Source organism: Eschrichtius robustus, chromosome 15 (assembly GCF_028021215.1).
Source record: "Eschrichtius robustus isolate mEscRob2 chromosome 15, mEscRob2.pri, whole genome shotgun sequence".
Classification (NCBI taxonomy): domain Eukaryota; kingdom Metazoa; phylum Chordata; class Mammalia; order Artiodactyla; family Eschrichtiidae; genus Eschrichtius; species Eschrichtius robustus.
Window position 1 is genome coordinate 83,195,277 of NC_090838.1, and position 16,169 is coordinate 83,211,445.

The 16,169-nt window shown below is 48.6% G+C and overlaps 1 long non-coding RNA gene across 1 annotated transcript; it reads right to left on the reverse strand.

Annotated features, from left to right (window-relative positions):
- Nucleotides 1-6,871: 6,871 nt before the first annotated feature.
- LOC137778176 (uncharacterized) lies at nt 6,872-15,788 on the reverse strand. The gene is made up of 3 exons (XR_011076763.1): nt 15,745-15,788; nt 14,954-14,978; nt 6,872-7,192 (listed from the first exon to the last, which is right to left on the reverse strand). It is a non-coding gene; the product is annotated as an uncharacterized lncRNA (long non-coding RNA).
- Between the last annotated feature and the right edge of the window lie 381 nt (nt 15,789-16,169).

The following is a 16,169-nucleotide window of genomic DNA, read 5'->3' on the forward strand; positions in this document are numbered from 1 at the left end:
CCTCATTCAGTCTTTGTCCGCCAAAACACCAAATCTCGTGGTGTGATGAAGTCCGTAAGTGCAGGGATGAGTCAGAATGGAATGGGCACCAAACAAGAGAGAGAAAGGAGGAATCCAAGAAAGCACACAAAATTTGTGTCTGATATAGGCATACCTTATTGCGTTTCACAGATACTGTGTTTTTAGCAAATTATTGTGGCAACCCTGCATCAAGCAAGTCTACTGTCACCATTTTCCCAACAGTATTTGCTCACTTCATGTACTCATGTCACATTTTAGTAATTCCCACAATACTTCAAACTTTTTCATTATTATTATATTTGTTTTGGTGATGTGTGATCAGTGATATTTTATGTTACTACTGCAAAAATGACACACTGAAGGCTCAGATGATGGTTAGCAACAGAGTATTTTTAAATCAAGTTGTGTACATTTTTAAAGACATAACGCTATTGCACACTTAATAGACTACAGTAGAATATAAACATAAACTTTTACATGCACTGGGAAACCAAAAAATTCGTATGACTCATTTTTTGTGATATTCACATTATTGTGGCGGTCTGGAACTGAACGTGCAGTATCTCCAAGGCCCGCCTGTACACCAAGAAAAAGGGGAGAATGGATGAATGGAAATACAGAAACTTGTTTTATTTTATTGAGAAAAGGTGAGGAAATTGACATTGAATGGTTATTGATGAGACATAGCTCAAGTAAACATGGGAAAGGAAGGGGTGGGGAATACAGCTGAGATCCCTCAGCCTTAAGGAAGTAGGAGAAATCAATGATAACTAAGATAAACCTTATTACAAATGTTATATTATGGAATCCTAGAATTTATTTTCTTTTTAATATTTATTTATTTATTTTGTTTGCACCGGCTCTTAGTTGCGGCAGGCAGGCTCCTTAGTTGCCGCATGCATGTGGGAACTAGTTCCCTGACCAGTGATCGAACCTGGGCCCCCTGCATTGGGAGAGTGGAGTCGTATCCACTGTGCCACCAGGAGAGTCCCTGGAATCCTAGGATTTCAGAGCTGGACATTAGAAATCACTTTGCTTGCCTCTTTCACTTTAAAGATAAGGCAACAAAGTCCTGGAGAGAATTAGTGATAAGTAATTTCATAAATTTACAGTGCTAGTTAGTGGAGGAGTCTTTCCTCAGTAATGAGCATTTTGTGCTTTTTTTGTGGACAGTTTTGAACCTGATAGTCCAACTCTCTATCTTCTTAGTTACCCATGGTGGTGGGAAATCCTGCGAGTCAAGAGGTTGTAATCCAGACACTTCTCCACCTGGTGGCATCTACCTGAATTACAGGTAGAGTCTAGCCAATGGGAAGAAACAGCAGAGGACAGTCTGGGAATCCCAGAAGGACACTTGAAGTGCCCAGACCTCCTTCACAGACCCAGACCAGCTTCTCCTGGACTTTTTTCTTCCTTTGCCTTAGTCCTCAGAGACTCGGCATGTTTGCTGTCCCTGCCTCTCCCCCAACCCACACTGTGTTCCCCGCTCTGTAGCTCCCTTTCCTGTAAGAGGAAATCAGAACTAAGGAGAAAGAAATTAACAAAACTTGTGACATTTGTCCAGCGCTGGTCCTGGCCTCTAATTCTTTGAAAGATGAACAGCCACACACAGATACGAAGTGCAGGGACTGAGACTCTATACCTGATGGACCTTCTCTCTCTTTATCCTTGACTCTGAAAGGTGAGTCTTACCAACCTCAACCACTGCCTTCCACTCCCATTGCTGTCATTTGTTCCAACTTCTCTCTAGGAAAGGCCATGTGATCTCTCCCCCAGGATGACTCCTTGTCTCATCCAGAAGGTCCAGCCAACGCAGAATAAAGCAACTACTGGACTCAGAGGAGCATCCCTGATATCTCCAGACTAGCTTCTGGGAGGACAGACCCCCTTGGGGAATTTGACCACAGTTACATTTAAAATGCCAAGAAGGAATTGATGTGTTAATTCACCAAATCTCCACATCAGGGCTAGAGGCAGGTTTAAAGCTCAATGAAGTCAACTGAGGACAAAGAAAGAAAGAAGAAGAAATTCTATTTTTTTGCTCTAGCAGTGAAAATATTCTCTGAGCCGTCTGCTGACAAAACACTCTTACGGCCAAGAATAGAATTTCTCAGAGCAGATAGAAGAATGAGTATAGTCTTAGTTATCTAGAGCTGTGTAACAAAGTACCACAAACTTAGCAGCTTAGAGCAGCAAACATTTATTATCTCACACAGCTGCTGAGGGTCAGGAATCCAGGGGCTCTGCAGCTGGGTGGCTCAGGCTCAGGGTTTCTCAGAGGTTATGGCCAAGCTGTCAAGCAGGACTGCGGTCATCTAAAGGTTGGAATTGGTCTGGAAGATCCACATCCAAGATGTTTCCTTCACATGGTTGTTGATGGGCAGAGTGGGGGCGGGGCTTAGCTCCTTGCTACACCTTCCATTTCACCCTCGGTCTTCTCTTCTTGGGTAAAATATCCTCTATCCTTTTAATTCATCCTCAGTAGGTATGGTTTAGAGTCCCTTTATGCTCCCCTGGTCCCCTCTGTTTCTGTTTCTCATCCTCCTCCTTTGAAGGTCATTAGAACTGAGCCCACAACCCAGGTATGGTGGGACTCAAAAGGAACGCGGAGGGAATATCAGCACTTTTATCTTGGAGGTGCTATTATTACGAATGCCACCTGAGACTATAATCTTTCTGTCAACCCTGCCTCTGCTGCAAATTGTACCTGCCCTAAAGATCTAACCCTTGAGGGTCATGCTTTCCGCTTTTTGGGTGACAGTAAGCTAATCGAATGGCCCAGGGTTTGCTAACAAGTCCGATGGGCCTTTGGATTGATATTGTCACACTCTTCTCAAGACAAGCACCTCTAGAGTCACAGTATCTTCATTAGAGGAGACACCTATTGAGGGTCATTTCAAACAAGCTGTTCTTTCAAGTGTTCTTGGTCCAGAGGCCAAAGCCTGGACATTCAAGGGTCTTGCCCAGCCACTTGTCTTTCAGATAGTCTTCCTGGTCACTGACCCCTGGTCTCTGGATTCAGAGGGTCTGGGTCCATATCCTGGCCCCAACACTCATAGTTAGGGGACTTGGGTATGTAAGCCCATTAGAGCCTTACTTTGCTCACCTGTGAAACAGATCAACGCTCACCTCATCAATTGTTTATGAGGGTGATATGAGATTACGCTACTGGAAAGTGCCCTGTGGGTGTTGGTTGCTGCCATCATTCATGGCAGCCTCCCCACCTCCCCCGATTCAGCAAGGCACACATGGCAAGGGAGATGGAGAACGGGGGGCACTCACCCCATTCCGAGGTGCATGGCTGGGAAAATGCTAATGAAAGACTTTTATCTTCCATGTGCTTCACCATCTGGTAGAGAAGAGGAATGAGGTACTAACATTTTTGCACTGAAAACAAACCTCTAAAGGAAATCCTGAGCTTACCCTCCCCCTTTCCTGGGCCTAGAATGGTGTTGACTGACCGTCTGTCTGTCTGGGCTGGTTCCAGAAGGCAAAGGAATCCCCTGGGCTCCCAGTTCCAGAAGCTTCACATGATAGATTGAGTGGGAATGTTGCCTGATTTCCTCTGGAGCATTGCAGGAGGGGCTGATGTCATGACAGCCCCTGGGTTTACACTCGGGAAGATTATTGGGACACGAGCCAGTGAATAAGAGGTTCTGAACCCTTCCACATTCCGGTCTATGTCTCTTTTCTCCTCTGTCTTTTCTTAAAATTTATTTATTTATGGCTGTGTTGGGTCTTCGTTTCTGTGCAAGGGCTTTCTCTAGTTGTGGCAAACGGGGGCCACTCTTCATCGCGGTGCGCGGGCCTCTCACTATCGCGGCCTCTCTTGGTGCGGAGCACAGGCTCCAGACGCACAGGCTCAATAACTGTGGCTCACGGGCCCAGTTGCTCCGCGGCACGTGGGATCTTCCCAGACCAGGGCTCGAACCCGTGTCCCCTGCATTGGCAGGCAGATTCTCAACCACTGTGCCACCGGGGAAGCCCTCTCCTCTGTCTTTAACATGGAAGACTGAGTCTAATTCTGAGCCCATTCATTCATTCACTATTTGTTGTCTTCTCTGTATCAGACACTACATGGAAGAAATCACAGCAACCCCCAATATCCCACCCCATGGTGTCTGTCTCCTAGTCTAAGGAAAAGAAAAGGGATTTGTAGAAAAGGAAGAGCTGGTTCACAGAAGCTGGGAGGTAAATCATCAGAGTCAATCTGGGAAAAGGGATAACAACTTAGCAGAGATAAAGAAGCCTGCTCTGCATCTCCTCTTCCTTATCTTTAGGGACAGGGCCAGCCACATAGAGGAGGGTGGACCCTACTCTTGTTTCCCTGGCCTTGAGACATTAGGGCATCCAGAGGGAGAAGCAGGGTGCAGACCTGGTGATGGAGGAGACTCAGGTGAGTGGGGCACTGAGCGGGCTGGTGGGAGATTATGGAGAAAACGTCAGGTCTTGAGGAAGCCAGATCCATGAGATAGAGGCAAGTGTAGGGTCAGAAGAAAAGACCTTGATCTAGAGTCTCCCAGGTCTGTGTCTTATCTTCTCACTAGAGCATAAGTACCTGAAACAGAAGGAGTCTGGTCTTTCCAAGGTGGAGCTTCCTCTCGTCCTGAGAAAAGATGGGCCTGAGTTTAAGCCATCTACGTGACCGTGGTGAATTTCCTTGATGCTTCGAAGCATCAGAATCTTCTTTTGAATACTAATCGGTAAGTGTCTGGCATTGACTGGCAGTTCACGCCCTGCTTCCCTCTGAACTCCAGTGCCCTTCAGATGAAGCCTTCCTGCAGTTTTACCCACCCTCTGCCCGACATCACGGTTCTTTGTGTAATCTCCAATACAATTCTCCTGATCAGCGATCAGTTCCTTCGGGATAGGAGCTGTGATTTGTCCCGAATTACCAGAGGAACTCAGTCCAGGGGCCGGCAGACATGGGTGATTGGAAAACACCTGCCTTCCTCGTGGATTCAATACGCACACACCAAGGACCAGCCCTGAAGCTGCAGACTTAGAGGACTCGCCTTGGCTTCAGGGACCAAGGCAGATTCGGTCTGTAAAGGCCCTTTGAAGAGGGAAGCTGGGGCCACGCCCGCGCAGGCTTAGTAAGTTGCAGCCCCTCTGCTTCCGTTGGCCCGGGGCCGAGCCAGGCGCGGCGGCCAAGGGGCTGGAAAGCTGGCAGCTCCCCGCCCGCCGTGCGGAGTCCCGGGGAGCAACGCTCAGGGAACCGGGGCGCAGCCGGCTCTGTCCCGCCTTCCAGGGCACCGCGCCATGATGTTCCGTTAACCTCCTGGCTCATTGTGATACTGAGGCTGCATAAAGGGAAGGATGCCATGCAAATGCAGGCCAGTGTAGCGGAAGGCTAAGTACCTTTAATTAAAAGGAAGGCTGCTGGGGGATGGGGGAGACGGGCCCACGAGGGGCTCGCCCTTTGCTCGCGGCACCCTCCTCTCGTTATCTCCTCTCTCCTCTCCAAACAGAGGCGCGGGCGGGGTCACCTTGCCGCCTTAGGGGCAAGGCCTGGGCGCCTGGAGAAGGAGAGGGGTTTTCTGTCCTTTGCAACAGTTCTGACTTCATGCAGCTGGCCCAGCACCCTAGGACCAAACTTTCAGACCCCAGTCAAAATTGTCTGGAGGAAATAATTGGCCCCAGGTGACCAAGCAAGTGAGAAATAGAGTCAGGCCCCCAGGACTGACTGCCAGTGTCAGGGCCATTCTGCTGCCAGCTGGAAATCCCAAGTAGCCATGAGGTCAAGAGTAGCATCTAGGGGAGCCTTTTAGAGCCCACACTATTTCAACATCTTCATCATCATCATCCTTAAAATTTGCTTTTAAACCCTGGGCCAAATGCTTTTCTTATCTCATTTAATCCTCACACACCCATGTAGGTGTTCTAATAATCCCCATCTCAGCCACTGAGACCCCCAGAGGGCTAAATCACATGTGTAAACCCTACAGTTGGTGGCAGAGCAGAGCCTCCAAGACTAACCAACTCCAAAGTTCAAGGTCTCAGGTCCTTTTCTTTAGGGGTGAGGGCAACCGGGAACAGTGGAAATGGCATACACACAGTACCTTGCATAGCACCTGACACATAGTTTGTGTTCCCAGAGTAGGAGCTCAAAAGTTACAATGCTCTTCGTCCCGTGCCCAGACCTCCCTTCACATGGCAGGGGAGTATGTGTTCCCCTGGAAGATGATTCTGGAGAGCCAAAACATGGGATGCAGAAATCACCTACTGGGCCCTAAGAGCCAGGGTTATGGGCCAGGGTATCTCGGGTACCTGGGTCCCAGGCTCTGGACCAACGTCTTTCCTGCAAAAGTAAGATGGAGAAGGGTAAATGCTGGTCACTGTCTCTCCCTCTCTCTTTGTGGAAAGGGAGGATTAGATCCTCTTTGTGCGGAGGATTAGAACAAAGCCGAACTGGGATCTCTAAACCCATCATGAGTACCTGGAGCCCAAGGTGGCCTGGATGACTTCAAGCTCCTCAATTCAGATTCACCTCTTTTTTTGCACTCACTACATACCAGGCACTCGAGCATCTTGCAGTGCACTAAGCAAAGGACTATTCCTTCTTCACCTGCCTGTTAAAACTGAGGTTGCTGCGGCCACCAAGCTGAATGCTACCTCATCATGCCCTCTCCCTCAGAATCACTTCTAGTGAAAAACATAAATGGCCTAAGCAGGTTGGGATCCCTTACAGTCACTAAATGCCTGTGAAATAAAACCTGACAGTGAGTTTTGCCTGAGTGTCACCGCGGTCCAAAGCCCTGTAGGACCGCTCACTCCTAGAAGGACGGTAACAAAAGCAGTCTTGTTGTGCAGGCCAGTATTTTACAGACCTCGTTTCAAGATCATCTGCAATCATGTATGATTGGTGTTATCATCCCCATTTCACAGATGAGGAAACTAAGGCTCAGAGAGTTTAAGGAGCGTGCCCAAGGCCACTCAGCTTGAAAGTAGGAGACATGGACTGTCCCCCCTGACAGCTCAGTCTAACTCCCCAGAAACCCACCCCTCCAAGCTCTATCTGAGCTTAGCAGGCTTCACCCAGATTTCGGTAGCCCCAAATCCTTGTGTGGCCTGCTGAGGATCAGTTCTGTGAAGGAAGATCTTTCTCCAGGAGGGGACTTCTTGGGAATTCCTGGACACAGTCACAACAGGAGGAACACCTCTGGATTTCCTAAAAAATCAAAGTTAGTGATCAACAGTCTTTGCCCCCCAAAGCAAATGCTGGAGGACAATGGTTAATGCCAAAGTGTCCCCAAGAGTCAAACAGTCATGGTCTTGTCGATGTCTGCCACTCCTTGTGGGGCCTGAAGCCAAAATGGGCTTGTTGCTTCCTTCTCCCCAGATCTCAGAGGAAGCCGGAGTAAGTGGGTCTCACAGAAAAGACCCCTCCTTCCCTAGGACCATTGGGACAACACCCACCCCAGTTCAGGCCCCTGTAACCTAGGGCCCCCAAAAGGTTCTGGCAGTGGTGGAATGGGGTGTGGTGGCTTGGCAAGGGGACCTGCATGTTTAGCACAATAACCTGATAGTGTGGCTTGTTCCAACCCAGCAGTGCTCACATGGTCACATGTCCCCTGGGCAGGAGGTACTGTGACCTTCCCCAGAGATCTGGAGCCCTCGATGGAGGAACTGAATGCCAAAGAGGAGGAAGGGGGTCTGGCTGACTCCCACTGCCCCTGGGATGGAGGGACAGTGAGGTCACTCCCTGTACACCTCCCACTGACCCTGGCCAGGACCTGAGCCCAACTCCCACCCAGATTCTACTCAGAGGATCTATAGCTGCCCGGAACAAAGAAGAGAGAGGCAGGCAACATCCCCACGGAAAACGTTAAGGGCTACTGAGTTTCTGCTTCCACCACTAATTGCCAGGAGCCAATGAGGGGCATGCACGGCTGAGACTTTTGTCCAGAGTTTGTCCTGTTAGCTGCTGTGCGTTCAGTGCCCAGCAGCACGCTGTCACAATGAGGTCATTGTGTTATTCCTGCCGCTCACATATGCCCCATCAAATACTCGTACTAACACAAATGTTTACTGAGTTCCCCCTGTGTGCCAGGCACTGTTCTAGGTACAGAGGACACTGAAGCGAGAAAAATGGATGGGAACACCCTGGCTTCATGCCTGTTACCTGCTCCTGGGGGAAGACAGGCGATAAACAAATGAATAAGTGACATACATACTGTGTCAGATGGTGGAGAGAAATAAAGCAGAGTAACAAGGAGAACGAGTCGGGGGAGAGGGTTGCCGTAGGGGGACTGGACAAAGGTTCACTGAGAAGGTGATTTGAGCCAAGACTTGGAGGTGAGGCGGCAAGCCCCAGGCTCACCGGGGAAGGAACAGCAACGGAAAAGTCCAGCGTGAGAGCTAGCCTGGCGTAGGTGAAGCAAGCAAAGAGATCAGTGTGGCTGCAGCAGAATAAAAGAGGGGAGGAGAAGGAGACATATGAGGGAAGTGATGGGGTGGCAGGTGCCAATAGAGTAGGGCTTTAGAGGACAGTTAGGAATTTTGTCATTTTCTCTGGGGAAGCTGGCGAGCCACTGAATGTGAACTGGAATATATTAGAATCTCGTACATATATATGTATATAATATGTAGCAATATATATTATATATAGCAATAGATACCATATAATATGTATTATACATAGTGTTATATAGGAGATACACATAGCAATACGTAGGTACCAAATGAGATAATGGATAAGGTAGCATTTATTCACTGCAAAGAGTTGTATCAGGCCTTCCTCACCTTCTGAGATGGCCCACACTCTGTTGGTGCAGTGTGTTTCTCTCTAAATAAATCCACTTCTTACCCATCACTTTGTCTCTCACTGAATTCTTTCTGCGATGAGACATCAGAACCTGAGCTTCATTAAGTCCTGAGACCAGGTGTGTGATCTCAGTTGGAAGACTATGGGTTTGAGCCGGGTTCAAGTCCCAGTCAGGGTTTTGGCCGGCTTTGAGTCCCGGCTCTGTGGGTTTGAGCCCCAATCTGGGTTTAGGCTGGGTTCAAAAAAAAAAAAGAGTTGTATTAGTCTGTACTATTATTACAACGTCTAGGGTTTCAAAGTGCTTCCACGTACACTGGCTCATAAGAGCCAGTCGATGAGATTAGCAAGGAAGATGTCCTTAAGCACTTTGTATTGAAAATGAGAAAACATGGTATAGAGATATTGAGTGTTTTTCACTCAGGACACTTCTCCAGGAGATACTCCTCTGCACTGGTACTTGAAAGCCAGTGCACTTTCCACCTCCCACTTAGTCCTTCTTTATAGAGTTGGGGACACCAAGGCCCAGATAAACCGAGTGACCTCCCCAAAGTCCCACAGCCTTGGTCCCAAGTCTGGGACCCTAAGCTCCTGACTCTCAGCCAATCCTCTTTTGTTACTGTCCTACATAGAGGCAGATACCCCTCGTGTAACTTTCCACCCCCTCCTTTGTCGTGGTCACTGTTTCTTTGTCACTCAGCCACAGGGGTGCTACCTGTGTCCAGATCAGGGTGGGATTTGAAATCCAAAATCCTGGGCAACATTACGTGCATGCCTCCTCCCCAGCCCATCAATGACAGCCTGGGTCCTGGACCAACATCTCCATTCTCTCGTGTCTGATCTGTCATCAGACAGAAACGTCCCCTTGGCCATTGGGAGGTTTCAAGGTCAGAAGAGCCAGATCTGCCTGCACTTCGGGGGACCCAAAGTCTGAGCCCTCCAGAAAACACAGGAAGATAGGATAGGGCTAGCACTCATATTCAATCTGGTCTTCACGGGGCTGCAGCTTATCACCACCAGACCAAATATGAAACTGAGAGTCAACAGGTTAACCATGACAATATTTCCACCACGCCATCCCCATCATAGCTTCTCTCCACCCTGACTGCTCCCATTAGCCCGCAGGGAATTATCGTATCACAGCCTGGCCGAGCCTGCAGCCTGGCCTTCTCCAACCCATTCTCACCCTGCACCAGGAAGAGCTTTCCAAAACTCGAGTCTGGCCACTCCTCCCCGCCCCCACCCCACCCCCGCTAAAATCCCTTTAGACACGCCCCTTTGCTTTTTAGGATAAAGTCCCGCAGTCCTTAACATGCCTAAGGACTCTTGTGATCCAACCATGCACACTTCCCAGTCCCATCTCTCAACCCTCACCATACCTGTGTGCACACACACACCCCTTATAATTCCACTTTACTTCTCACTACAGTGAATTCGGTTCCCTAGCTGTGCCTGCCCCATCTCCCCTCTCGCCCCCAGCCTCCAGACCTTCACATGTGTTATCTTTTTTTCTGCTCATGTCAGCAGAAAAATTCTACTTCCTCCCTTTCCTCTGTTTGCCTGGTTGGTTCTGCCTCTTCCTTCAGGGCTCTGCTTGAGGTCCCTTCTGAACAGCCAAGATTCTGTGAGGTGCCCTCCAGATTCTGGGCTGCCCATGCCTCCAGCTCTCCACTCCAACCCCATCACAGCAGGGAGCACGCCTCCCTGCAGAACCTGTCTATTTGTTCCCTGAAGACATGATTCTTGTTTTGGTCACCACTGTGTTCCCAGGCCCTGGCATTGTGCTCAGCACTTAATAGATGTTCAATAAATATTTGTACAACGGTATTATATTCAGCATCGTAATTGCTTCAAATTCATCATCCCTCACATTTCTTAACAGTTTACAAATCACTTTCATACAACCCTGCTGATAGGATATGAATATTATATGCATTTTTTACCAAGTATGAGAACCTGAGAATCAGAGTGGGTGAGTGACTTTCCCAACATCACACAGCTCAGAGCAGGACTGTATCATAAACTCAGGTCTCTCACAACTTCTCAGGCTCCGGAATGGAGAGGCCGAGTCCCAAGCATGGGAGTCCAGCTCTCTCTTGAATCTTGAAGGAGAGACAATAACACTAAACTCAGTCACCCAATTTGACCTGTGAAGGTGGCCTTGGGATCCCAGGGGGCTAAAACCCACCCTCTCTTTATTCCCTTATTAGACTGAGGCAGTCCAGAATGCTCTCGGGATGAAGAACATTCCCCAGTCAGGACGCCCACCCAGAGCTTCTGTACACTGTGGTCACTGCCTGGAGGATGGCAATGACCCTGGATCAGGAAACCTCACAGGCACCTTCTTACTCTGCCCATCCTGCTTACCTTCCCTCTTGAAAGGGACATTCAAGAGTCATGAAAAGAGAAGCCAGACTAGCTTGAGGGAAGCCAATTAGTTCATCCCTATTTTAAAGGTGCCCACCCAGTGTTCCCACAATCCCATTTCTCATTTTCAATTTCTCCAGGAAAATATCCACGTATGTGCACAAAGAGTTCATTGCGGAACAGTTTTGATATAACAAAACAGATGAGAGATAAATATCCATCAAAAGGAGGATAGTTGCTTGGACTCTATCGCATTCACGTTTTGGGTTCTGATGGAGAAGTTCAAAAGGACAAGGTAGAGCTATATGTCTTGAAATGCAAAGATGTTCCAGACATTGCTGAGTGAATAAAAGCAACTTGCAGAGCACAACTTACTTCCGGGATGCTACTACGCATCTTAAAACACACACTCCCCCAAAACAGAGGCCATTATTTCTATAGTTACGGACATAAGGTATGAATAGAAAAGGTCTGGAAGAACAAATATTGAATAGATAACAGGGTTACCTCAGGCTAAGGGTTGGAAGAAGGGAGACATTTATCATTATTGTTTATTTATGATTTATTATGTGTATAAGCTAAAAGTAAAATAAATAAAAACAAAGAAAACTAGAGAAGATTCCGGCTTCTCAATGAATCAGAAAAGTGGCAGTTAGCTCAGACATCCCCCACTGGGAAGCTGAGGCCCATGCCTGCCCCTCCAGGAATGATGTCTTATGTTCTGGACGCCACCCTCGGAGCCAAGGGAACAGTGTCTGGGAGGACAGTTCTCAGGCTAAATAACTCGGCAGCCCCTTCAGGGAGCAGAGCTGGTCTGGTCCATGTGGGCAGTCTCAGGGACCCTGGGGTAAGTGCACACCCACAGATGGGGGTGGAAAGGGCTAAAGCAGTGCACAAGTGCCTGGGGACCCTGTGCTCTGATTGTCCCAGGAACCGGCAAGTTCAATTCTTCTCCCCAGTGCCCTCGCCCCACTGTCCTTTGGAATCTTTCGGTGTCTCCTGGTGTCCTGGGTATGGTGACAGTGACACCAACCCAAGGTCCGTGAACAACACTCTCTATCACCTGTATTGTGACTAGTTTTTTGGTTTTTGGCTGTACCACTCAGCATGAGGGATCTTAGTTCCTCGACCAGGGATGGGATCTGCGCCCCCTGCAGTGGAAGCGCAGAGTCTTAACCACTGAACCGCCAGGGAAGTCCCTGTGACTAGTTTTATTTTCAGTTGCTAACCATTTCTGAGCATTCATTGTGCTCCAAGCGCTCTGTCTGACCTAAACATCACAACATAATAGAAGAGAAATACCGTTATTAGTCTCACTTCTCAGGCTCAGAAACTTCTGCTCAGAGAAGGTGGGTACTCAGCACGAGGTCACACAGCCCATGCAGGACTGTACCAGGATTCCAGCTTTGAGCGCCAGATTCCCAGCCCCACAGAGAATGGTGACTCCTACCCTTTCTCTGCATTGTGGAGGGGTAGGTGCCAGGATTCAAGGGGCAAAAGATCCTTCCCCAGGACTCTGGGCTCTATCCTCCGGAGTGAGCTTGAGGGAAGTGATTCTACTTGGAAAACTGAAGTCTCAGAGCAACAGAATGACTGTCTGTAAAGAGATAAGGAAAGTGGATGAAGCGAACAGAAATTATCAGGCCCACAGAGCATGCCCTGAGGTTCAAAACGAGGAGTTTAGGACAAAGAAAAGGAAATGCTACCTTATGTAAAGATGATGTACCTAAAAATGGAAAGAAGTTTTTAAGAAGTTTCAGAAAAGGTATAAGTTTTTTTTTTTAATTGTGATATAGTTGATTTACAATGTTGTGTTAGTTTCAGGTATACAGCAAAGTGAATCTGTTATACATATATACATATCCACCTTTTAAAGATTCTTTTCCCATAGAGGCCGTTACAGAGTATTGAGTAGGGTTCCCTGTGCTATACAGTAGGTCCTTATTAGTTATCTGTTCTATATATAGTAGTCTGTATGTGTCAATTCCCATCTTCCAGTTTATCCCTCCCCCCCTTTACACCCCACCCCCCAGTAACCATAAGTTTATGTTCTACATCTGTAACTCAATTTCTGTTTTGTAGATAAGTTCCTGAGGACCTAATGTAAAACATGGTGACTATAGTTGATGATACTGTATTATATAATTGAAATTCACCAAGAGAGTAGAACTTAAACATTCTCACTAAAATAAGCAAACAACTAAATGAGATGATAGGTGTGTTAATTAACTAGATGGTGGGAATCCTTTCACAATGTGTGCGTATATCAAATTACCACAAAGCACACCTTAAATATCTTACAATTTTATATGTCAATTATACCTCAATACAGCTGAAAAAAACAGAAAAAAAAAAAAGGAAAATGTATAGGTGGGTGATTAACTCATTCTTGCTTCAAATGTGTTCTGTGTCTGTGCTCTGCTAAGTGAGTGAGAATACAGTCACCTTGACTCCCACCTTGGTTTTTTTTTTTCATTCTTTCATTGACCTGGCCTGTCCATGGCCCTCGGAAGGATAAATCTCATTACTAGATGTCAAGCTTCCCAATAAGCCACTGGTGGCCCCCAAAACTGACAAACAAGACGCTTTTTCTAGTTTGTTCCCTAGTTTGTTCCAATAGCTTTCTTGGAGCTATTACAGCTGTCGTGCCTGTAATCAGCCCATGGGGGAGTAGAGAGAATGCTGGCACAGGTCTTAGATGAGCCAAGTTCCTATCCTAGCTCTACCGCCCAGCAACGGGGTGACCCAGAGCGGCCTCTATGCCCGTGTTGCTTCAAAACTCAATTTCACTGGGTGTTGTGGAGAATAAATGGGGTTATACGTAAGGCACTCGACAGTTCCTGGCATTTAGTAATACTTAGTAAATAATAGTAGAGGTAGCTGTTGTTCTTAGAAGGAGACACCGTGTGTAGAGTTCCCTCAACCTGATGGTGTGTCTACCCTCTTATGGGGACCAAGGGTGGCCACACTGCTACGACACTGGAGCATGGAGACAAAAACAGGGGACCAAAGCCCTGCTCCTCCAAACGCAGGGAAGTCAGGGGCTGTAGGGTCTGCGGGAGAATGAAAGAGGTCTAAATGGGAGGAGAGTTTTGAAGCCGGCCAAGGCCTAAAGCATGGCAAGTCGCCCAGGATTACTCAGATCAGAATGCAGGAAGCCTTCCAGGGGGCAGGCAGTGAAGGTTGGGGGCAAGAGGCAGGTTAGAGCCCCCAAGTCTTCTCTATTCCTCCGCTTCTCCCCTCTCCCCCCACCCTACCACCAGGGTCTCTGGTGCTTTCATCAGGGCCCTGGACACTGCCAGGCTCTGTTCTGTGATTTGTGCCAACAGCAGGAACCTCTGGCCTTCCAAGGCCACAGAGAACAAAGCCAACCCTGAGTCTGATGCAAAGCCCAGGACCTGGGTTTTTTCCTTGGCGCCTCCCCAAGAACAGCTGTCAGGACAGCAGCCCACTCCAGCGCCCTGGCGCGTTGGCCTGAGAGGATTCTTGTGTCCTGACCGCCGCTGCTCTGGGCTGGACTCAGGGGCCCGGCCAAGGGGAGGGCATTCCTGCCTGGTGAGCTGCTCTTTTCTCCTGGGGCAGGAAAGTTTTCTGGCCATGGGAGTCCGACCTCACCCTGGCCACTCCCTGGGATCCAGAACCTTCCTTCCTGACGGGATGTGGGGTAGGTGCTGGGGAGTGAGGGAACTAGGCTGGGGTGAGCAGAATTTCCAACATTAAGGCCAGGCCTAGGTCTCTAGTGCTCATTTGGACATCGAGTCTGCCACCTACCAGCTGGGTAACCTCAGATCTGGTACTCACTTTTCCTGGGGCTCAGTCTTCTCATCTGCAAAATGGGTTGCCAAGGGGCCTAGGTCATTATTTGTAACTTTTAAAAAACTATTAAAAAAGAAAAAACAATTGACCTGTGTTATCCCCTCTATACATTGCTCCTTTCCTCTCCTTCTGTTACCTTTCTCTCTGCTTCCCCAGTGGGGTTCTTTCTTACTCCACCCCGAAAATACCACGTCCCCCACAGCAGCCCAGGTGGCAGCCACTAGGGGCTTTGGGGTGGGCAAAGATCTCCAGAGACCTGTGCCCAGGACACATCTCCAACCCCAAAAGCAACTGGACAGATGCCACGGGTGGCTTTTTCCAAACTGCTTTCCACTTTCCTTTCACCTGCCAGGACCTGTATTTCTATTTCTGTGTTTTGAAAGCCTGGGGGTGGGGGGAGGAGCGCGGGGTAATTAATGATTGATTCTCTGACACAGCCGCCAGGAGGCCTCAGGGCAGGCTGTCGGCCATTTCCTGAGGTGTGGGACTGGGTAGAAATCCCGTGTGGCTGGGGCACAATTGGACAGGTCTGTCGGGGGGAGAGGGTGGTGCCCTGAGCGCTTCTGCCTTCTGCAGATGGTGAAGTCAGGGGGTCCGAAGCTCTGCCCCGGCGCTGGCCCTCCCCCTCTGCCATTGGTTCTGCTTCCCTCTTTCTGGGCCAGGGACTATTCATCGCTCCCCTCACAGACACCCCCGTCCCACAGAAGCTCCCACACCCACCCTGCACCCAACGCACAATCACACGCTCACTGGCCCTTTCCTGCTCAACGGCTCACCTGTCCGTCACCCAGCAGCTCACACAGCTGTTTGAAGAACTCACGGTGCTGCTGGGAAAGGATTAAAGGAACCAACATCTCCAACAAAATTTTAGAGGAGTGTTACCTCTACCCTTCTTGGAAGTATCGCCCTGCCTTTGTTGTCTGATAATAATTAACTTTTGTACAGAGCTGCAGTTTTCAAAGGGCTTTTACCATCATAATTCTATTCACCGTCACAACAAGGCTATGAGGTGGGTCTCACCCTCCCCACTCCTCACTCGCACCCACATCCTACAGAAGAGGAAACTGAGGCTCAGGGAAAGGGAATGGTCCCATTTCACACAGCCAGGGCTGAAACGCTTGCCTTCTAACTCAGAGCAGAGAGCTGCTGTTTCCTCCCCAAAGGATGCACTTTAGTCCCGGGATTGTTTACCATGTAGGGG